General features: G+C 44.5%; 1 protein-coding gene across 3 annotated transcripts in view; it reads right to left on the bottom strand.

Annotated features, from left to right (window-relative positions):
- Positions 1–24,061, bottom strand: part of ST5 (suppression of tumorigenicity 5) — a 670,601-nt gene that overhangs the window by 608,797 nt on the left and 37,743 nt on the right. The gene's annotated exons all lie outside the window — the stretch shown is intronic.

Below are 24,061 nucleotides of genomic sequence, written 5' to 3'. Positions count from 1 at the left end.
GCCATCACAAGACAGGAGGAAGGCACCTCAGCACCGAAACACAGCTGTGTAGAGTAATTTTTGATGTTATTCAATAAATTGTTTTACCATTCATACATCTCCCTCACTGATTGGAAAGAGCCTACCTTCCCTACTCCCTTTTTGCTCCACATTGGACTGTTTCTTCGTGGGGATGCTGCTTTCGACTCCTGACTTGTAACTTTTATCTTATCCTTATGTGTCCTTTTGTCTGTCCTTCCCTTATCCTTTTTGGTCCTGTTTGTCCTGATTTAGATTGTAAGCTCTTTTGAGCAGGGACTGTCTTCTTCATGTTCAATTGTAAAGCGCTGCGTACGACTGGTAGTGCTATAGAAGTGATTTATAGTAGCCTCCACCTTTGTGTGGTCCCTGTACATATGTTTCACTGTATGTCATGCTACAGATGAGATCCCCTGGACAAGAAACTTGCAGCACCAGTCAAGTTCACTTGACTTACACACATCATATAATAGTATTTGTTCAATTCCAAATGCCCAATGTTACTTTTGCTGTTTTATGTCTTCCCTTAAAAGCAACACAGCAACTCTGACCTGCAGGAGACCTGGGCTTGATTCCCAGATTTAGTTTCTGATCATTATCCTCTGAGTAGCTGCAGAGCAGCTAGACAATTCTTTTTTTTTTTTTTTGTAAGCCTCTAGGATAGTTAACCGCATTTTTATAATTATCACTCTTTCATTTGTCTCACTTTAATTGACTATGTTCTTTTGTTGAAAAGTACTTGTTCTACAGGGAAGTCAGCTGTTTTTAAGCGACTAATGGCTACAGGCTGAACTGCACTTCATTATTTACTGGAATTGAATGTTCACGTCACAGTGGCCAACCGGAACCTAACTGAATACTGGTCGATATTCAGACTGGTGTGTGGTTAGCTTGGTAGCTATTCTAACTTTATCCACTTAACTAGTTAGCAGCAATGTTCAATGAACAGCGACCAAAATGATAATGGAAATGGAATTCCTCTCATATGAGGAAAAGCTAAAGAGGTTAGGGCTTTTCTGCTTGGAAAAGAGATGGCTGAAGGGAGATATGATTGAGGTCTATGAAGTCCTGAGTGGCATAGAATGAGTAAAAGTTAATGTAAAAATTATGTCTTACCTGATAATTTTCTTTCCTTTAGTAGGAGCAGATGAATCCAGAAACTGGTGGGTTATATCTGTCTACCAGCAGGTGGAGATAGAGAATACTGAAAGAAGGCAGTGATCCTGGACGTCCAGCCCCTCATTCCTTCAGTATATGTCGCATCACAAAGCAGAACATGAGATAAAAAACTACAAACCTTCCTCACAAAGAAAAACATGAGTGCCCGTGTCACAGCCTTACCTGCGTTGGTTGTGTTTTTTCCCCTTTTTTTCTTCTTAACACTGAACTTGAGACATCTATCCTGAGGGAAACAGACAGACAGCGACAAAATGAACGGGAGGGATCCTGGATTCATCTGTTGCTACTAAAGGAAAGAAAATTTATCAGTTAAGACAATTTTTCCTTCCATAGTGTCAGCAGCAGATGAATCCAGAAACTGGTGGGATGCACCAAAGCAATCCCTTATTGAGGGTGGGATGCCGCCGCTCCCCTTGACAGAAGTACTGGCGGATACGTTGACTGAACAATGTGTCAAAAAAGAAAGTTGCGATGTCCAAGCAAACACCTACAAAGCTCCTCCAAGTAGAGCACACTAGTATCTGCCCAGGATGCAAACTGCACCTGAGCCGAAGGAGCTCACCATTAGTCAGGCAGAGACCGCCCCATCCAAGAAGTACATGGAAGCATTCGCCTCCTGCAACCACTGAACTATAGTCACCGCAATGCAGCATAGCCCTGTCTGGAACCAGACAGAAGCATGAGGGGAATATCCGAATAATGGAAAGCATAGACATCTTTAAAAAAAAAAAAAAAACAGAGGAAGACCCTACTAACATCCAACAGCCTGCGATGAGCAACTCAGTGGAAAAATCTTCCATGCGGAAATGAGGGAAGAGATGACAAAAAACTGAAATGAGGAAAGGCTAAAGGGGCTAGGGCTCTTCAGCTTGGAGAAAAGGCGGCCGAGGGGAGATGTGATAAAGGTCTATAAAATAATGAGTGGAGTGGAACAGGTAGATGTGAAGCATTTGTTTACGCTTTCCAAAAATAATGGGACTAGGGGCATGCGATGAAGCTACAAAGTAGTAAATTTAAAACAAACTGGAGAAACCTTTTCTTCACTTAATGTGTAATAAACTCTGGCATTCATTGCCAGAGAATGTGTTAAAGGCGGTTAGTTTAGCAGAGTTTTAAAAAGGTCTGGACGGTTTCCTAAAGGAAAAGTCCATAGACTATTATTAAATTGAACTTGGGGAAAATGCACTATTTCTGGGATAAGCAGTATAAAATATTTTGTACTTTTTGGGGACCTTGCTAGGTATTTGTGACCTGAATTGGCCACTGTTGGAAATAGAATGCTGGGCTTGATGGACCTTTGGTCTTTCCCAGTATGGCAATACTTATGTACTTATGAAATGACCTGCAAATAAAGACAGTAATTTCTGCACAGTCATCCCAGACTTCAAAATCCAAATGTAATGCCTGAATCTCCGAGACTCAACGAGCCAAGGGACTCAACCCTACAATGCCTGGATCTCCAAGATTCAACGAGCCAAAGTCATCAGCAAGACAGTTTGCAGGGAAAAGTATCTTTCAGAAGAAAGACACCGTGGCTCAAAACAGAGTCCTCTGCATCACCCTCAGCACGAAAAAGACCCAGGAAAGTAACCGATGGCGTAATGAAGGCCTGAGATGAAGCACATCTTGAAGAAGAATCCGCCTTCATTTCGAAAGCGCCGCTAAGAAAAAGCCCAAGATTCGATCCCGGAAATACAACAATGCCACAAACAGAGCCCAGAAAGAGCTTCAGGGTCACCCTTTCTGCAACTCATCCTGCAGAAATTCAACAGGTGTACCACAGATACTCACAAGGGCGACCCAGTGGGATCTGCACACCATGCCTGAACAGTCTGCCTCCCACAGGTATAAGCTGTAGAAATCAAGCACTTCCTAGCTCAAAGCCATGAGGCATTACCACCTCAGAAAAGCCTTCCTCAATCTCGATCTCTCCAAAGCCCAGCCAAAAGACCAAAGCAAGAAGAATCCGCCAACAGCAGAGGTCACCAGTACAGAAGATCCAACATTACAGGCCACCGAAAGGCTGTCCCCAAGAAGCTGTATCAAATCCACGTACTAAGGACGGTGCAACTAATCTGGAGCCACCAGTATCACCAGCTTCAGTGCTGACTGATCCGGAGAAGGATTCTCTCGATCAAGGTCCAAGAAGGAAAGAGAACGGAGCACCAATCCTGGTCCAGACTGTAGAAGGACACCCAGTTTGGAGGAGTCAAGTCCCTTCTATCCACAAAGAACTGGGCCAACTTGGTGTTCTTCTAGGGTGCCATCAGATCAAACTCCGGTGTACCCCAGTGCTGAGAGAACCGGAAAATAACTACACCATCATTCAGGTGAAACGAAAGACAACCAAGAAAAATCTGCATGAAGATAGCTCCGACCCGCAAGGGTCTCACCGACAAGCCAAGCAAGAGTCTCTCTGACAGTCCAGAAGTCTGCGCACCATGGGACTATAGACATGCTCTGTGTACCTCCCCGATGGTATAGGCCACCGCCATTAATATATCCGAGAGAACGCAAACTGCCTGACCTATCCATGATCTATTGCACACCTCCCAGCACCATATGAAAGATGAGGCACTTCGCTGCTGTCCTCGACCCTCGGTCCTGGGCAAATTGGTGGAGAAAATGAGCTCCTTGCCCTGCAAGGGTGGCATCAGAGCCCACCATCATCCACTGTGCAGCCGCTAACGGCCTCCCTTGCCGAGGATAGCGTAGCAAGGCCATCTGTTCATGCTGCACCATTCTAAGGTATCCACAGCAGGCGGCGCTAGAAGTTCTGTCACATCAGCGCCCACTTGCAGAGAAGCGAGAACTGCAGCGGGCACATGTGCGCTCTCGTCCATGGCACCACCTCCAGAGTGGCTGCCCTGATACGTAATCCCAGCCTAAGAAGCACACCATCTGAAGAGACTGCAGTACTGAGAAGGATCTAGATTCTACTGCCTTCCAGCCAGAAGAGTCACCCCTGTGCTGTTTGACACGCACTACCAAAAACTGCAGCGTCTGGGAAGAAACCAAGCGACCCTTCAAAGGGCAAGTCACCTACCCCATGCTAGCAAGAGGAAGAGAACCCAGTTGGTAATTAGGCGACTCTACTGTTCCAACTAGCGCAAAACAACCAATCATCAAGGTAAGGGTACACTGTGAGCCCTCTCCGCCACCAAAATGTTGCTGCCACCACCATAACCATGGAAAATGTGCAAGGAACCGTACGAAGTCCACAGGGCAAGGCGTAAAACAGAAAAAGATGCCCCAGGGCTGAAAAGTGAAGGCCAAATAGGTACAAATAGACTCCCTAGAGATCCAGAGCTGTCAGAAACTCTCCCAGAAGCATCGCAGCCAGCACTTACTTCAAAGTGTCCTTGCAGAAGGGCGCCCTAGCAGGGACTCGTTGACTTTCTGGAAATTGAGCACAGAACAGAAAAGAGGTACCAACCTGTGCACACCTCAGACAGTGGCACTGGTTCCACTGCTCCCTCTCGAGAAGGGCCTAAACTGTTTTGTCGATTGAAAAATTGCCAGGAGACTGTGGCGCATCAGTACAACAAAAACGAATCTCTGACTGGTGGCAAGAACTCCCTCCTGAAGCCAGCTCTAAAAAGCTACAGAATTCAGAGGTCTGGAGTGCCCTAGGTCCACACTTCAAAGAAAAATAACAGCTAACCCTTTATCCGACACATGGACGAGTGGATCAACACCCCATCATTGCAAAGAAAGTTGAGGAGCTTCCAGCCAGGCTGCTGCTCCCGAAGACCTCTGATCACCACGAAAAGAAGGCTGCAGTTGAAATGTGACACACAGAAGGTGGGTCAGAAGACCAACCTGGGCGGTACCAGCAGGTCTCGCAAAATCGAGGTCACAAAGCTCCCAACCTAGGGGCCGAAAAGCCTAAAATAGGAAGGCGCTGGAACTTGGAAGCTCCCAAAACCTAGAAGATCTTTCCCAGGTCCTCCCCGAAGGGAAGCTTCTCCCGAAAGGAAGCATAAAAAGCTACAGCTGCAATGCCCTGTCTGCTGCCAAAAAGCTCAGCCACAAAAAACTGGTGCAAGGTCACCAGAGCCACCTGCTTGGCCAAAGCCTGCATGAAACCTTATAGAGCATCAGCCAAGAAGGCCGACCAGAGTTCATGCGTGGTGCCACAAGTAACGAACGAGTTCAGACAGAGATTGTGCCTTATCTTTTTCAGTCAAACACCACGGATCCTGAGGCAGTATTTCGAAACTTTGGCCGGAGTTGGGCCGTGGATGGTGTCTGTTGACTGTTATACAAAAAGATAAGTAACCGATTAGTGAATTTTCACACGGTATATTTTTGGAAAAGTATTTTGAGCATATTAGCCATATTTAGAAGAGGTTTTTGCCTATGATGATTTAGAGGACCTCCTTATGTTGATATTATCAACGATAGAGTGTTCCTCTAGATTTTGAGGTTTTTCCTCTAATTATAATTACATACATCGATTATTAGTGGATATTGAGTATAGCTGATTTTTTATTTCATATATTTTTTCCATATCCTTGCTTGCTCTTTATGATGTTTTAGATTTGACTATAGAATAAACCAGGTCCGCGCATAATTTAGGTGTCAGCAATTACACCAAGTTTTACTTGGTGTAACTGCCCGCAACTACATTTAAATTGCATGGACAGGTGCTCGGCATATTCTATAAACCGTGCAGAGATTTAGGCTTATTTTGTCAATTTTTTTTAGGCGTTATATATAGAATCTAGTCCTGAGTGCCAATTGTGTTTCCACACATGGAGAAGGTGGTCTTTTAAGAGTACATATGACCCAGTGTTGCCGAAGATGCCCGACATTTTGTACATTTATCATCTGTACTAATAGTAGCTTTGAAGGCATAGTAAGGTGATATGTAGACAAAATAACATTTTATATTGTAATTCCCACAAGGTAATATTTTCAGTAAGAGCTCTGGTGTGCTTTAAACAAATTGTAATCCACGTAGGTGTAATTGGCACCTTCACATCTCTGCTCCATGCCATTGTTAGCGGTTCATAGTCCACTGCCAATAATAAATCTTTCAAGAATTGATGATGGAATCGCACAGGCACCAAATGTTGTGCTCCCAAAGTGAAAACAGTAGATAACTGCTCTTGCACATCCTCTATCAGAGAGGAAGCAGTTAAGGACTGTAAATAATGCTGCAATTGTAAATAAGAAAATGTATCACAATCCTCTAATGCAAACTCAGTTTGCAAACAAGCATAAGGTTTACAATTACCCTCTTCTGTTAAGACATGCAAAAGAAATAATATTCCACTCAGTCCGAAACACTTAAAGGCCACATTACCCATGACAGGGGGGGAAAAAAACATTACCCTGTACAGAAAGCAAGGGCAATACTTTGGGGCTGAGTTTAGATTGCTTGCATACCCAACCCCACACCTGACAGAGAAGAGACACGAAAAGTGAATCAGTCACCTGCGGATAGCGTGCCGCCATTGAGGCATGCAGTATGTAACTAAAATAAGGCGCACACAGTCATTTCTCCAAACACATTGAGGAAAAATAAGCAGTGTCACGATACCAATCATTTAAGTGTCACGTGCTATATGCCAACGAAAGTAACTTTAGCAAGAGTGGGTTTGCCAATGGAGAAGGTGGGTTAGGTCTGCTAAATCTAAAAGGGAGACTAGCTCTAATCCCATTCCACAGGAAACCGGTGAGGGATTTATTAAGATGCTTCTCAGTAATATTAACCAACAAACAGGGAAGCATTTGAAAGTAATACCACCATTGTGGGACAATAATCATGTTATATAAAGCTATTTTCCCCCATCAATAAAAGTGGATAAACCCTCCAAATCTGTAATTTCTGCAAAGTTGCCTCCAATAAGGGCAAAAAATTAACAGCATAAAGCTACTACTACTACTTATCATTTCTATAGTGCTACTAGACGTACGCAGCGCTGTACACTTGAACATGAAGAGACCGTCCCTGCTCAACAAAGCTTACAATGTAATTAGGACAAACAGGACAAATAAAAGATAAGGGCATTACTAAGGTGGGGATGATAAAATACGAGTACTGAACAAGTGAATAAGGGTTAGGAGTTAAAAGCAACATCAAAAAGGTGGGCTTTTAGCTTAGATTTGAAGATGGCCAGGGATGGAGCTTGACGTACTGGCTCAGGAAGTCTATTCCAGGCATATGTGGTGCAGCAAGATAAAAGGAATGGAGTCTAGAGATAGCAGTGGAGGAGAAGAGTGCAGATAAGAGAGATTTACCCAGTGAACGCAGTTCCCGGGGAGGAGTGTAGGGAGAGATGAGAGTGGAGAGGTACTGAGGAGCTGCAGAGTGAATGCACTTATAAGTCGATAAGAGGAGTCTGAACTGTATGCGGAAATGCATAGGGAGCCAGTGAAGTGACTTGAGGAGAGGGCTAACATGAGCATAACGACACTGGCGGAATAGAAGTTGTGCAGCAGAATTTTGAACAGATTGAAGAGGAGAGAGATGGCTAAGTAGGAGACCTGTGAGAAGCAAGTTGCAACAGTCTAAGCGAGAGGTGATAAGAGTGTGGATAAGAGTTCTGGTAGTGTGCTCAGAAAGGAAAGGGCAAATTTTGGTGATATTGTAGAGAAAAACGACAGGTTTTAGAACTCCGCTGAATATGTGCAGAGAAGGAGAGAGAGGAGTTGAAGATGACCCCAAGGTTACAAGCTGATGAGACCGGAAGATGAGAGTGTTATCCACAGAAATAGAGAATGGGGGAAGAGGAGAGGTTGGTTTAGGGGAAAGATAAGAAGCTGTCTTAGCCATGTTTAGTTTCAGATGGTGGTGAGACATCCAGGCAACAATTTCAGACAGGCAGGCTGATACTTTGGCCTAGATTCCTGCTGAGATTTTTGGTGTGGAGAGGTAGCTCTGGGAGTCATCAGTGTAAAGATGTTACTGAAAACCATGGGATGAGATCAGAGTACCAAGGGAAGATGTATAGATGGAGAAAAGAAGAGGTCCCAGGACAGATCCCTGAGGTACACCAACTGACAGTGGGATAGAAGTAGAGGAGGATCCACTAGAGTATACACTAAAGGTATGATGGGAGAGATAAGAAGAAAACCAGGAACGAACAGAGCCCTGAAATCCAAGTGAGGACAGCGTATCAAGGAGTAGGCTGTGATCAACAGTGTCAAAAGCAGCAGATAGATCGAGGATAGAATAGAGACCTTTGGATCTGGCCAGGAACTTGTCATTGGAGACTTTAGCAAGCACTGTTTCAGTTGAATGAAGAGGGCGAAAGCCAGATTCAAGTGGATCAAGAATAGCTTGAGATGAAAAAAAGTCAAGACAACAGTGGTGAATAACACGTTCAAGTATCTTGGATAGGAAAGGGAGGAGGGAGATGGGGTGATAGTTGGAAGAACAAGTAGGGTCCAATAAATGTTTTTTTAAGGACTGGTGTGACTACAGCATGTTTGAAGGCATCAGGTACAGTTGCAGTGGAAATTGAAAGATTGAGGATATGACAGATAAAAGGGATGATAGTAGGAGAGATAGTGTTAAGTAGATGGGTGGGAATAGGATCAGAGGAACAGGTAGTTAGTTTCGAGGAGGAAACATGTGTAGTTTCCTCTTCAGTGATTTCAGAAAAGGAAGAAAAGGAGGCAGGGGTTGGATATTTAATAGAGTTTTCTGCCCATAATAAAGGAAATATCCCCACCCAATTACTGCAAACTTCCCACTGCATTGGTAGAGCCACAGATTTAGTAAGATTAAATCCCGAATAAAACCGAAATTCATCCACTGAATTCAAAAGACGCGGCAAGGATCGCCAAGGATAGGCCAACAGGATTAGCAAATCGTCTGCAAATGCCAAGACTTTAAAGGTCTCAGGCCCTACCTTTATGCCAGTTATGTCCCTATCCTGTAAAATTATGCTTATGAGCGGCTCCAGATAGAAAAGCAGCGATAATGGCCATCCCTGCCGAACGCCTTGGTTAATAATAAAAGTTTGAGTGGGCTGCCCATTCACTAATACCGCTGCAGACAGATTGGCATACAAAACTTGCAAAGCTCTTAAAAAACAATCTGTCAGCCCTACATATGAAACTGAAAATAAAAATATAGTCCCAGTCAACCAAAGCAAACGCCTTTTTGGCGTTTAGACTGACCAACATAGCTGGAACTTTAGGACGTTTACTATTGGATATTGCAAGTAGGGATTTCCGAACATTTAGTACTGAATGACAGCCTTTAAGAAAACCTGTCTGCTCAGGACCTGTCATGCTCCTCACCGGTGCGTTCATCGCCCGTCCCGCTCCCTGTTCGCTCTGCTCCACGCCTCCATGGGAGGGAGCATCGGACGTCGGCCCGTGTGGCGGGGCTGACGGTCTGGCAGCCTCGCACCGCGTCTTCGCCCGGGGGTGCGGGTCCAAGGGGGCGTCCTGGTCCCTGCATGGAGGTGCCAGCACCTCAGTAACTCTCTCTCTTCCGGGTGCGGGTCCGGGGAGCGCGGGAGGTCTGGCTCCGCCTCTGGCTGCCAGGATTGGGCTCCCGCACCGCGGCTCCACCCCTCTCCCGCTGCCAGCCAATCCTGAGCCTCTTGCCTCAGCTGAGTCCTGTTGCTCCCGATGGTGCGGGCTATTTAGGAGCATCTATCCCTGTCCTCAGTGCTTCGGCTTCTACTTTGGTAGATTGCTTGTGACTGGGAGACTCTGTCTACTCTCTACTTGCTGCCTGACCTGATCTGACCTCTGCCTGGACCCGACTACTGCTTTTGCTTGCCACCTGCCTAGAGACTTTGCCTGGACCCGATTACTGCTTTTGCTTGCCGCCTGCCTAGAGACTTTGCCTGGACCCGACTACTGCTTTTGCTTGCCGCCTGCCCTGAGACATTGTTTGAACCTATCGCTTTTGCCTGCCACTTGCCTGGAGATCCTTCCGGAACCTGACTTCTGCTTTTGCTTACTATCGCCCGGTGGTGGTTCCAGTGCCCTGCTCTTCATCTCCTACCGCAGGTAAGGTCAGGATTGTTCGGCCGCCAAACATTGTTTGACACAGGGACTCACTATTTTTGCAGCACGCTTGACACTATCACAACGGGGAGATTAAGAGCCAATCTATCTGCCAATATTCGCGAAAAGATCTTAAGGTCCACATTTAAAAGTGAAATAGATTGAGGTTTTGGCTACCATATGATAATACTGCATTCATTACACTAACGCTGCCATACAATACGCCTCCAGAGGGCCACACAAACGACTCAGCATCAGCTTATAAAACTCCAGAGAATCCCCATCGAGGCTGTGCAGCACTTAAGTGCCTTGATAGCTTTTTGAATCTCTTGTGCACTCAGAGGGGCATTCAATTGGGCAAGAGCTACTGAGAACAAATAGGGTAGGTCTTGCATCTTCCAAATAATGTGGCAGTGATGGTCCAGTTACCCTCACCCTTATACAAATTACAAAAACGTGTATAAAATATTTGCACAATATCCTCCCAATTAGTAAACCTTACCCCCCCCCCCCCCCACACACACACACACACACACTGGTGTCTGCAAAGAGGAATAAACTGTGAACCATGCCACGTGTTTGTTACTTAGGACAATAATTTCCCCAGCCTGTTATCGAAATTTATAAAATTTATACTTTAAAAAAAATCAACCCTTTTTTGTTCAATCGTGGATTAAAGTACTTTCTTTCAGGACAGTTTAAGTCTTGCTACTATCCTTTTTATACTCTTGGCTGTTAAGTTTCTACCTCTACAGAAAGTTTCCGAATTCTCCCTTTTTCCTTCCATAATTTTTTTGAGCGGTATTTGTTCTTAAGCCACCTTTAGTTTTCTCTCTCTTTATCAAGTCATAGAGCTTCTCAGGCACTTTTTTTAAATTGGGATTGGTTCTATTTTTGAGATTTCTAGTATACTCTCTCCCTCAGGGTTTGTTTTTCAGTGACTATCTGGATAGTGGCAGAGCCGGGAGTTACTGGTTCCACAGCAATATTCAGTCCATTAGCCAGGTAAATGCTTGGCAAGGCTTTCCTTAATAGGCAATGCTGCAAGTTTGTCTAGATACGATTATGTGAAAGTGACATAACATTTTTTTAAGGTTTGTATTTTTATTTTATGCATGTTTTATGATGTATTCTGCTTAGCTTTAAGTGGGTTAGAAATGTTTAAAATAAACAAGTTAGAATAGAGCAGTCTTATCAAGTACTCAGCTGAACAGTGCCAGCTGGTTATCCCATGTCCAGATACTTGCACTGCATGTCCAGGTATAAAAACCTAAGGCAGACAGATTAAAAAAAAATAATAATACATGACTGCAACAAGTTTAATTTATTTGCTATATAAATACATTTACAGCACTTCTCCAACTTTCTACAATTTGAATTGCACAAGTTACATCCATTATGATGCAAACATTCAGAATTCCCCAAAGACATTTAGCCTAATGGTTAGTGCAGTGGCCAGGGAACCAGGTTCAATTCCCTCTGCAGCTCCTTGTGACTCTGGGCAAGTCACCTAGGGGCCCTTTTACAAAGGACCGGTAGGCTCTACGTGCGTGCAGCATGCACCAAAATGAGACTACTACCAGGCTAGCCTGCCCCTTGGCGGTAATTTCAGATTTGGTGCAGGCCCATACTGGCAGGACAAATTTTTGAAAATGGAAAAGTTTAAACCCCCAGTCTGACTACTAAAAAGATAAGTACTCAAGAAAATTCAAATTTAAATGAAAATGAATAAAAATTAAAAATATAGATTTATGTAAAGCCGATGACGAGGTGGGTGCTATTTTCATTGCCACTGAAAAATGTTTGGTAATGGGCACCGCTGAGGCTAAAAGTTGAAAAACATACATAAATGTTGTACAAATTTTGAGAAAAAGAGTAAGAGGGAAAGTTCATGGAGATATTTAGAACCTGCCATTGTCATATATTCCTATAGGCATCTCTAGCATTTAGCACATGCTTAAAATGTGCCTTTGTAAAAGACCCCCTATGTGCATTATAGAATACACCTGGTCCACATATAATTTAGGTGAAGGCATTTACACCAAGTTTTACTTGGCATAACTGCCTACGACTAAAGTTAATCACGTGGACAGGCACTAGGCATATTCTATAAACCGCACCTAGGCATATTTTTTTTCAGCACCAATTTTTAGGCATGATATAGAGAATCTAACCCAATATGGTCTCGAAAGCCTACATTTTTTTTTTTAGAAGTCTAGCAGCCACTATCCTCTCCTAATGTAACAAAATCGCTTACCTAGTACATGTTGACTGAGAAAGACTTCCGTTGGCTACTGTCACTGCAGGGCTTCCTCTTGTGCTCACTACCATCCTTCATATTTGTTCTGCACAAGCTTGAATTCTGTCATTGTTTTAACCGTCACCAGGATTCCAGAACTGGTGGTTGTGCAGTTACACAAATTTATAAAGCATAAGTAAAACTTTAAAAGTCACAACATAATATGCCAAAAAAAAAAAAAAGTTATACAATGGAATCTCTGCAAGTTGAAGTTGAGGTAGTGGTTTCCAAGCTTGAACTGCAGTACAAAAAACTTCCTGTCATGTTTATAAAAATGGACCATGTTTTATTTACAGTTTACATCACTCTTAACCAACATTATTGCAACTACACGTTTGTTTGATTATTCAATAAGCATGGATGCAACATGCTTCAAAAGAAAAAGGATAATAGGTTCAAGGCAGACACATCTGCCCCAAGGCTAGTGAGTTAGTGTGTCTGAGGAACAGCACTGTATACTGCCATGTAAGGAATTAAAACTCAGGATAGACTCTGCTCTGCTGCTATATAGAGCCTCACCCAGAAGGCCAGAAATTAAATCCAAAGAAAAGTTACCAGCACCATCATGGCCCATGACTGCCAAAAGAACACTTGAACTAAGGGTATAAATCAGAGGCTGCAATTCTCCAGTCCTTGGGACACCATGAACTTCCCAGGCAAATTGATTGAAGGAACAGAAATGTCAAAAAACAGACTATCCCCCACCGTTAAAGTTTTTTTTTTATTTAACAAATAGTACAGTGAAGTGGCTATGGTAGAAGGCACATCAACCCAGCCATGGCAACAAGTTCTGATAAAACCTGGTTTATGGGCTCCACAAATGAACATTCATTCCCAAATCCAGATGTCATGAACTAGTCACTTCCATTTCCCATCCCCTTTAAATCTAAAAGCCACTCAATTGCTTGTCTGGTTTTCACAATAACCAAAATAAACAAATTTAACCTCTTTTCCTTTGGTCAAGCAACCATGTCCCAACAAAATCTTGCTTATGAGTTCCACAAAATTGATGATTTCAGGAATGGCACAATGCATATGCATGAGATACTGTATATCTGCATACCTTGGGAGATCCAATCTGTGCACATGTCTTTCATACACATTAACTGTGGCAGTCCCAGCAACTCAAATTATTAGTTGAGCTTCCAGGACAAGGTAGGGAAGCCAACAGTTGGGATTTTTGACATAGCACAAGACAAAAAAAGAAACCTCTGGAATGGCAGTGGGAGATACCGAAGCCTAAGACCAAATTCAGTGCATTTCTAAAACAAACTGCTCTTCTATTTTCAGGTTGTAAATCCCATCCTATCCAGGGCACTTTACTCTTACCTACAATACAAACTTCAGTTTAAAATTTTCAGCATACACAGACTTATGTCTATTAAAAAAAAAAAAAGTATGTCCCTTATGTTTTATGCACCTTCATGTGCAGTTTAGAGCAAACATATTTTCCTGAAAAAGTGAACCAAAAATTGCAATTCTTAACTTCAGCTGCAGCTGAACAACTGAACTAGGTTCCTAGGAGAAATCTCAATCATCAGAGCAGGCACTGCTTGATAGCCCTTCTTTGTCAGCTGCTAAACTATTATGAGGCACTGAACATTCAGTCATTTTGTTCCCCACCTTTGGGATGACATAAATATTTACAACCAGACATGGAAAGGTATTGGACATCACAAAAAAAAAAAAAAAAAGACACGTGGCTGTATAAGCAGGAATTTGATTACAGCCAAAGCTGGCCCTATGGATCTGGGGACTAATAATATGCTAAGTGCTTTCATATTGTACTCAATTATATCTGAGTTTTTATCTCACTTATCTGCTTTTAGACTCTCTAGTTCAGGCATCTTGAAGGTGAAGCATTGCATCACAAAAAAAAAAACCTTACACAAAATAGTCCTTTGCTCAGTTCAGTTTGACTAGCAGAAAAATTTTCTGCAGCTTGTCTCACAGGGTGAGAGAGAAGTATTTCATGAACATTTTTCTATTCAAGCAAAAGAATAAAAAAAACCTCTACAGCAAAGTTTTACTATAGAGTTGAGAACAAAACTGCAAGCAGAATAACCAAATTTCTCTATGCCTGCACCTAAATGAACCTTATTCATTCATTCATTCAAGATCAACTTTAGTACCCTTCTTGCCAGCATTTGGATGTTTTCACAGCGCATTAGCTTTAATAGTTTATCGATCAGATTTTGTGACTCCTGAGGCAGGAGTTTATGCCAAAACACAGTTCTGTGTCAAATCTATGCGTTTATTTGTGCTGCAATTTATATCCTCTGGTGGACATTTGTTTTATGTGCTCATAGGGTGTGTTAACGCTGTACACATACACATGAAAATGGTTGAAAACAATTAATAAAAAGCTGGTGGATCAAACAATGAGAGGATCTTGCTGTTTTCAAACATGTTAGGGGGGTCATGTTCAAAACAGAAAAATGTCCAAAAAGTGGCACTAAGCAGCAGATGGAGGGTTTTTTTGGCCAAAACATCCAAATCACTAATTTTCAAAACCCATTCTTAAGATAGTTTTCTACTCAGTTTGTATACAGTGTATCAAATCACAAGGGGGTGTGTTGGGGACAGGATTTGGGTGTTCCCAAAACATGGACATTTTTCAGCCATAATGGAGCAAAGCAAAAATATCCGGGGCTAAAAGTTAGGACAGTTAGGTCTAGACCTGTTTCAATCACAACTAAGTCACAAAAAGGCAGTTTATGGTTTATTAAAATTTGCTATACTGCTAAAGCTAACTCACGGGTCTCAGCGGTTTAAAATTGATAAAATATTTTAAAAAATGGACAAGAACAACAATTTGGACAGGAAAGATAATACATCCTAACAAAACAAACTGATTGTTAAGTATAGGAGGAAATGAGATCAGACACACAGAAATAGTGGAGAGCTAAAAGCCCTAACTGACCACTGTAGCGATTAAGGCATGACCCTCCCTTACTCCCCCAGTGGTCACTGACCCCCTCCCACCTCCAATGATGTGAAAGAAACGGTATATACCAGCCTCTACGACATCTTCAGATGTTAAGGACATTAGAGCAGCAAGCAGGTCCCTGGAGTAGCCTGTAGAGAAAGGGAACTGCTTGCTGCTCTAATGTCCCATAACCCACTCTGTTACACTTTTTATGGAAAGTGTGAGCCCTCCAAAACCTATCAAAAACCTACTGTACACCACTACAATAGCCCTTATATTTGCAGGTATCACCTATATGTGGGTACAGTAGGTTTTTGGAGGACAAACCATCCTATCTAATAAAACGCACCTCCAACGTTCTGAAGCTGACTCCGTGGACCGTGGCTGAAGCATTCCTGCGCTCTGTAAGGCTCCACCTACTGAACCGACGTCACGTACTTCCGGCTACGGCAGCCGTAGCACTGACCAACAGCACGACAGAAGCATGAGGCTCCGCCCCTGCCGCCCTCGCCGCAACACCATGCCCCCCCAGGTCACCACCCCCAGGTGTGCATGCTCGGCCCTTCTCTCTCTGTTAGCTCTGGTCCCGCCCTCATTTCCTGTTTCCGCAATGAGGGCAGGACCAGAGCTAACACAGAGAGAGGGGCCGAGGATGCACACCTTTTAACGCTACTTTCGTGTGAAGATGATGGAGAAATTAGATCTTACCTGCTAATTTGATTTCCTTTAGTCCCTCCGGACCGGACCAGGATTGGACTGATGGGTTGTACACGCCTACCAGCAGGTGGAGACCTAGAAAATTCTAAGTCTAGAGAGCCAATGAGAGCCCTGGCCATGTGACCCTAGCCTCAGTATTTAAGAAAGAAAGAAAGAAAGAAAGACCACCCTTCTGTGCATCATGGAATCAAAGTAGCCACAAAGCACTCGTTAAATGTGTTTAAGTAACGGCAGTGCCATATATTAGAGCTCACCAGCAACTCTAACCACAGAAGTGGTATGGCCCACTTAAAATGTTATATATACAAGCATTTGCCCTACTGGAAAGGGGAAGGAGACAGGGACACAGAGGGGCACTACTGGAAAAGGGAGAAGGAGATAGGGACACAGAGAAGGCACTACTGGAAAGGTGAAGGACATAGGGACACAGAGAAGGCACTACTGGAAAGGTGAAGGACATAGGGACACAGAGAAGGCACTACTGGAAAGGGGAGGAGATAGGGACAAAGAGGTAATGCTGGAAAAGGGGGAAGTTGGTAACAGGGGTAATGCTGGGAAGATGGGGACACAGGACACGGTTAGAAAAAGTGAGAGGTGGGGACACCAGGACGGCTGATGCTAGAAAGGGGGAGATGAGGAGACCAAGTAGGCTTTTGCTGAAAATGGGGGGGGGGGGGGGGGGGGAGATGGGGACACAGAAGGGAGATGCTAGACAGGACAAATAGTGGTGCAGAGGAAAAAATGATGGTGCACTTAGAGACAGATGAAGAGAAGGAAAGGAAGAAGAAAGAGGCAAGAGAAGAAATGGAAAGGTCAACCTGGAAAACAATTTGTAAGGCTGACTCATGGAACATGGAAAAAAAAGACTATTCCCAGACAACAAAGGTAGAAAAAAATTATTTTTATTTAATACTTTGTAAGCACTGAGATGTACCTGCTTTGTAAAATGTACATTTTTTATATTTTTATTTTGCAAAGTACAGGAGAAAATGCATTTGTCTCTTTTTTTTTTTTTACCAATATAGCACTGTTTAGAGTCTGGCTTCCTTGGGCAGGGGGTCTCTATTTCAATTTGTGTTGTTTTTTGGGGGGGGGGGTTGTGGCTCCCTATTCTGCATTAGATTGGTAGCATGGAATGTTGTCACAATTTGGGTTTCTGCCAGGTGCTTGTGACCTGGGTTGGCCACATTGGAAACAGGATACTAGGCTAGATGGACCATTGATCTGACCCAGTATGGCTACTCTTATGTTATATAGATGAGGGTCTGTCCATGTTCTGCATGTGTGACTGAGGTGAAGGATTCTGCCAGCCTGTAGTATCTGTGTAGGAATGTGTAACAGTGCAGCTTGTTCCAGTTTCCCCAATAGTAGGTATATTGGTGCTCCAAAGCCCAGTGTAATATATATAGCACTGTCTTCTGATAGGTGGTTTAGGGCTGTTATGATGTGGTAAGTTTTGTGCTCTAGGGCAGTCCTGGAGTACCCCCTTGCCAGTCAGGTTTTCATGATATCCACAATAAATATGCATGGCATTGATTTGCATATACTGCCTCCATTACATGCAAATCTTTTTCATGCAGATTCATTGTGGATGGCCTGAAAATCTGAATGGCAAGGGGATACTCCAGGACCACCTAGGGAAACACTTCTCTAGGTCCCACTGTAATATTTATAGCATTGTCTTTTCATAGGTGGGTTAGGGCTTTTTTGGTGTGGTAAGTTTTCAGTATAGGTTGTGGGTGTCTTTTTGCAGGGGTTTGTGTTATTTCACAAAGTATCTAGCCCTATTTGAAAGTAGGCTCTGGGGAAAGGGCCACCAAAGGTCACCCAAGATAAAAATGCTCAAGACTAGTGTTCTTCATATCCTATAGCGCCACCACACAAACAAAAGCCCATCTGATTTAAACAAGGTGTCTAGCAGTGGAAGGACTGGGTGTGCTATTCCTGAGGTGATGGTCACGATTTGAATATTTTTATTTTAAGTTAAGAAGACAGGTTACCTGCTCTGGCCAGTCCAGGAACCTCTTCTGCGTCCTGCCTACTGATGTAACTTACTGTTTCCTTGTAGGCAGGACGCAACAGAGACAGCCTGTATTAATCATTGCCCGCCACAGCCCCTGAGCAACAACACAGACACTGCTGTCTAGCTGACACCAACTGGCGCCTATTTTGTAAAAGTCTGCTCCCCCTGAGATCAAAGCCTGGCTACACCTCTGGTGGTAAGTGCCAAATCCAGAGGCCACTACTCCATCCTCATCCTCCTTGATCTAGCCGCTGTTTTTGATACTGTCAATCATGATTTACTTCTTGCCATCTGGGTTCCAGGGTTCTGTCCTCTCCTGGTTCTCCTCCTATCTCTCCCACCGCACCTTCAGAGTACACTCTCATGGATCTTCCTCCACCCCCATCCCGCTCTCTGTTGGAGTTCCCCAGGGATCTATCCTTGGACCCCTTCTTTTTTCAATCTACACCTCTTCCCTGGGCTCACTGATCTCATCTCATGGTTTCCAGTATCATCTTTATGCTGATGACACCCAGCTATATCTCTCCACACCAGACATCACCGCGGAGACCCAGGCCAAGGTATCGGCCTGCTTATCCGACATTGCTGCATGGATGTCCAACTGCCAGCTGAAACTGAACATGTCCAAGACCGAGCTTATCGTTTTTCCACCAAAACCCACTTCTCCTCTTCCTCCACTCTCTATCTCAGTTGATGGCACCCTCATCCTCCCCGTTTCATCTGCCCACAACCTCGGAGTCATCTTCGACTCCTCCCTCTCCTTCTCTGCTCATATCCAGCAGATAGCCAAGTCCTGTCGCTTCTCTCTCTTTAACATCAGCAAAATTCACCCTTTCCTCTCTGAGCACACCACCCATACTCTCGTCCACGCTCTCATTACCTCTCGCCTTGACTACTGCAACCTACTCCTTACTGGCCTCCCACTTAGCCATCTATCCCCCCTTCAATCTGTTCAGAACTCTGCTGCACATCTTATATTCCGCCTGAACCGATATACTCATATCACCCCTCTTCTCAGGTCACTTCACTGGCTTCCAATCAGATACCGCATACAGTTCAAGCTTCTCCTTCTTACCTACAAATGCACTCAGTCTGCAGCCCCTCATTACCTCTCTACCCTCATTTCCCCTTACGTTCCCACCCGTAACCTCCGCTCACAGGACAAATCCCTCCTCTCAGTACCCTTCTCCACCACCGCCAACTCCAGGCTCCACTCATTCTGCCTCGCCTCACCCTATGCTTGGAATCAACTTCCTGAGCCCTTACGCCAAGCCCCCTCCCTACCCATCTTCAAATCCTTGCTCTAAGCCCACCTCTTCAATGTTGCTTTAAGCACCTAACCTTTATACCTTTCAAGAAATCTAGACTGCCCCTATTTGACTGACTGTACATTTGTCCTTTAGATTGTAAGCTCCTTTGAGCAGGGACTGTCCTTCTATGTTAAACTGTACAGCACTGCGTAACCCTAGTAGCGCTTTAGAAATGTCAAGTAGTAGTAGTAGTAGTAGTAAGTCTCAGGCCAAAAATGTACGGTGCTGGTTTTAATTTTGCTGCATGTCCATTTTTGGCCACAAAAAAAAAAAAAAAAAAAAAGAGGCCTTTTTTCCAGGCATGCTGAAAAATGGACCTGCGTGCGTCCAAAAAACGCACCTACACCAGCGCAGGCCATTTTTTTTCAGTGCCTTAGTAAAAAAGGCCCCAACGTTACATAGGTTACTATGGGGCTTATTTTCAAAGCAAAGAGTGCCCTGTTTACTAAGGTATGCTAGCATTTTCAGCATGTGCTAAAACTTAGCGCGCGCTGTGTAGACTCCCATAGGAATATTATGGCCGTCTACATGCTTAGCGCTTGTTACAAACGCTAACACACCACTAGTGTGGCTTAGTATACAGGGCCCTTAGACTTACAAAGTTACATAATAACCTATGGAACTTTGTAACTCTAAGTGCTTTGAAAATATGCCTCTATGTAACTTTGTCTAAGTCTTTGTGCTTTGAAAAGGAGTAACTTAAAAACAAATTTTACCATGTGGTACATTAACTCACTTCGTATATTGTGCTGATGTACTAAAATAGGACTACTTGAATGGTCAAAAGTTCTTCACTTACCCAAAAGAGAGGCCATTAAATTATTTTCTTTTTAAATAAAGCAACATTGAAGAAAAGGAGGGACTGGTGGTTCTCGTGACCCTGGCAATCCAAGAAAACTATCTTATTCCTCCACAATTATTATATAAAGCTATTTAGAAGCAACACAAACCCAGTATAAGGAAGTAAGAGCCACAACATGTTTGTTTGTTTTTTCAATCAGAAAGAGAGGTACAAAAGACAGAATTTAAGCAGATCAAATATTCACTAGACTATATGAACTTGGGAGTTCCCATAAAGGCCTTCCAAATCAATGATGAATTAACATAAGCAGGAGAAAGCCAGAAATGCAAAAGTAGACAAAGAAGGCTAGCCAGTCATCTCCCCAATTCCCACTAATGATATCCACTTCAGAAATAATCTGGACTAGTCTGTCTAGTCTTTTGGAGTTATGCATGGGTGCTATTAGTTAAGCTATGTTGCATAAGTTAAATGCTATTAAGGGGGTAATTTTATAAACAGGCTGCCTAACTTAGGTGGTAGAAATGTGCTTCAAGATACACTGTTAAAAAAAATGTCAAGCATAATTTCATTTTTTTTTCATACCCACAGAAGTACACACAAACATTCACACCTGCTCTGTGGCATGCATAAATTTCCTATTTTATGAAGAATGCATGCAAGTCCAAACCCTGGCCCCGCTCCACCCCAAAAACAAACAGCTCCAATCAGATCAAACTTATGCATATACAAGATGTAAGCATATAAATTTAGAATCCTCACAAGAATCATTTATATGTGTAAAATGCTGTTTTTCATACAGAAAAGCCTTGTGAATCATAGAAAGGGAATATTAGGTTCTTACCTTGGTAATTTTCTTTCCTTTAGTCATAGCAGATGAAGCCATTACGTATGGGTTGTGTCCATCAACCAGCAGGGGGAGATAGAGAGCACTCAACTTTTCTCAGTGCCTCATGGCCAGCTAGCTTCCACTGCCTCTTCAGTATTTGAAGCTTCCAAACCAGTATGGCAAACCGCAATGAGAATAACATGAACTTTCCTCACAGCGAACGATGGCCCCTTAACAAGGGCATGAACTCAAAAAAGGAGGGAATGAACTCATCCTCCTGGAGGGAATAAACTCATCCTCCACTTTGTATAAACGGAGGGAATACTTGCATCCTCCTGGAGGGAATAAACTCATCCTCCCAAAACATGAACTGGAGGGAATGAACTCATCCTCCTAGAACTGTAACAAGAATTCTGAAGACTGTTTTCCGACTCCCCAAGGAAGGAATATAACTTCAGGAAACAAGAACAGCACCTAAAATCAGAATCAGTGCAATACAATCATACAGGGAGGGCTCATGGCTTCATCTGCTATGACTAAAATTACCAAGGTAAGAACTTAATTTTCCCTTCCTTGTCATCAAGCAGATGAAGCCATTACGTATGGGATGTAACAAAGCAATCCCTAAATAGGGTGGGAACAAGCCACACCACACGCTAGCACCTGTGCTCCAAAACGCACATCCCTCCTGGCAGCCACATCCAGCCTGTAATGTCGGGCGAAAGAGAGCTTAGAAGCCCATGTTGCAGCACTGCAAATCTCATGAAGAGATAGTGCTCCAGTTTCCGCCCAGGAAGAGGAAATCACTCTTGTGGAATGTGCCTTAAAGGCTTCAGGCGGAGCCCGGCCAGACAGCAGATATGCTGAAAAGATGATAGCTTCTTTGAGCCACCGGGCGATAGTGGCTTTAGACGCTGAAGACCCTCTGCAAGGACCTGCAAACAGCACAAAAAGATGATCAGAGGTCCTGAAAGAATTTGTAATTCGCAGATACTGCAACAGAGTCCTGTGCACGTCCAAAAGGTGCAACTGCCCAAATGAACCTGGAAACTCCTCCTCAACAAAGGAGGGAAGAAAAACAAGCTGGTTTAGGTGAAACGCTGAAACCACCATAGGCATGAAGGAAGGCACGGTCCGAACCGTGACCCCTGACTCTGAGAATTGCAGAAAAGGGTCTCTACAGGACAGCGCCTGGAGCTCTGACACCCGTCTTGCCGAGGTAATGGCCACTAAAAAGACGGCCTTCAGTGTCAAATCTCTCTCTGAAGCACGCCGAAGCGGTTCAAAGGGAGCCCCCTGAAGGGCATTCAATACTAACCCCAGGTTCCAAGCTGGACAAAGTGCCCGCACGGGAGGACGGAGCCGAAGCACCCCTCTAAGAAACCGTGCCACATCTGGATGAGCAGCTAAAGACACACCTTCAACCTTGCCACGCAGGGAGGCCAATGCTGCCACGTGCACCAGCAGGGAATTATAGGCCAAGCCTTTGTGTACACCATCCTGCAAAAAGTCCAGAATCGGCGAGACAGGAGCCCGCAACGGAGAAAGCGCTCTTGAAACACACCAGACTTCAAACGGGCGCCAAATCCTGACATATGCCACAGAAGTGGAGCGCTTACGGGTCTGCAGGAGAGTGGAAATTACCTTATTTGAGTAGCCTTTATCTCTCAATTGCGCCCTCTCAATCGCCATGATATAAGACCAAAGCGGCAGGCGCCCTCCATGGCCACCGGACCCTGTGACAACAGGTGCGAAACCAGAGGTAACGGAAAGGGAGCCTCCAACAGCATCTGTCGGAGGTCCGCATACCAAGGCCTCCTGGGCCAATCCAGGGCGATGAGCACCACTTCTCCTGGATGCAGCCAAATCCGCAGGAGCACTCGCCCTCTCAAGGGCCACGGAGGAAAGACATACAGCAAGCCCAGGGGCCAGGGTTGAGCCAAGGCATCCAACCTGGCAGCACGAGGATCCCTCAGTCTGCTGAAGAAGCACGGGACTTTGGCATTGGAACTGGTCACCATTAGATCCATCACTGGCTTGCCCCATTTGGCACATATCTACAGGAATACATCGTCTGCTAGTTCCCACTCCGCTGGATCGATCTGATGCCTGCTTAGATAGTCGGCTTGCACGTTGCTCTGACCTGCAATGTGAGCTGCTGACAGGGACTGTAGATGCAGCTCGGCCCAGTGGCAAATTTGTTCGGCCTGCGCGGCTAGAGCTCTGCACCGAGTGCCACCTTGTCGATTTATGTAGGCCACTGCTGTCGAGTTGTCCGACATCAGACAGCCAGCCAATCCTTCCAGGGTCACTTGAAAGGCCAGAAGAGCCAGAAACACCACTTTCTACTTCAGGCGGTTGATAGACCACTCCGACTCGTCGGGCGTCCACAGACCCTGGTGTTGCTTCCCCTGGCAATGTGCGCCCCAGCCCTTCAGGCTGGCATCTGTCACCACTAGAAACCAATCGGGGAGCGCCAGCGGCATTCCCCGCCGCAACATGCTGTCCGAGAGCCACCACTCCATACTGAGGCGGGCTGCAGGGAGCCAAGAAAGTCTGCACTGATAATCCTATAGAGACTGGAGACCATCATTGAAGTAGAGAATACTGTAGAGGTCTCAGGTGCGCTCTCGCCCATGGCACCACTTCCAAGGTGGCCGTCATCGATCCCAACAGCTGGACAATCTCCCAAGCTCGCGGGCGGGGCATCCTCAGGAGCAGACGGACCTGATTCTGAAGCTTGCACCGCCTTTGTTCGGGAAGAAACACATAGCCCAAGGCTTTGTCGAACCTGGCCCCCAAATATTCTAGAGATTGCAAGGGGGTCAGGTAACTTTTGGCCATATTGACGACCCAGCCCAGAGATTGAAGGACTGAAACCACTCTGGCTGTAGCTAGATGACTCTCTTTTTCTGAGTCTGCTCTGATGAGCCAGTCGTCTAGGTACGGGTGAACCCGGATACCCTCTCGCCTGAGAAA

Source organism: Microcaecilia unicolor, chromosome 4 (assembly GCF_901765095.1).
Source record: "Microcaecilia unicolor chromosome 4, aMicUni1.1, whole genome shotgun sequence".
Lineage (NCBI taxonomy): Eukaryota > Metazoa > Chordata > Amphibia > Gymnophiona > Siphonopidae > Microcaecilia > Microcaecilia unicolor.
This window is presented reverse-complemented; position numbering and strand designations above follow the sequence as displayed.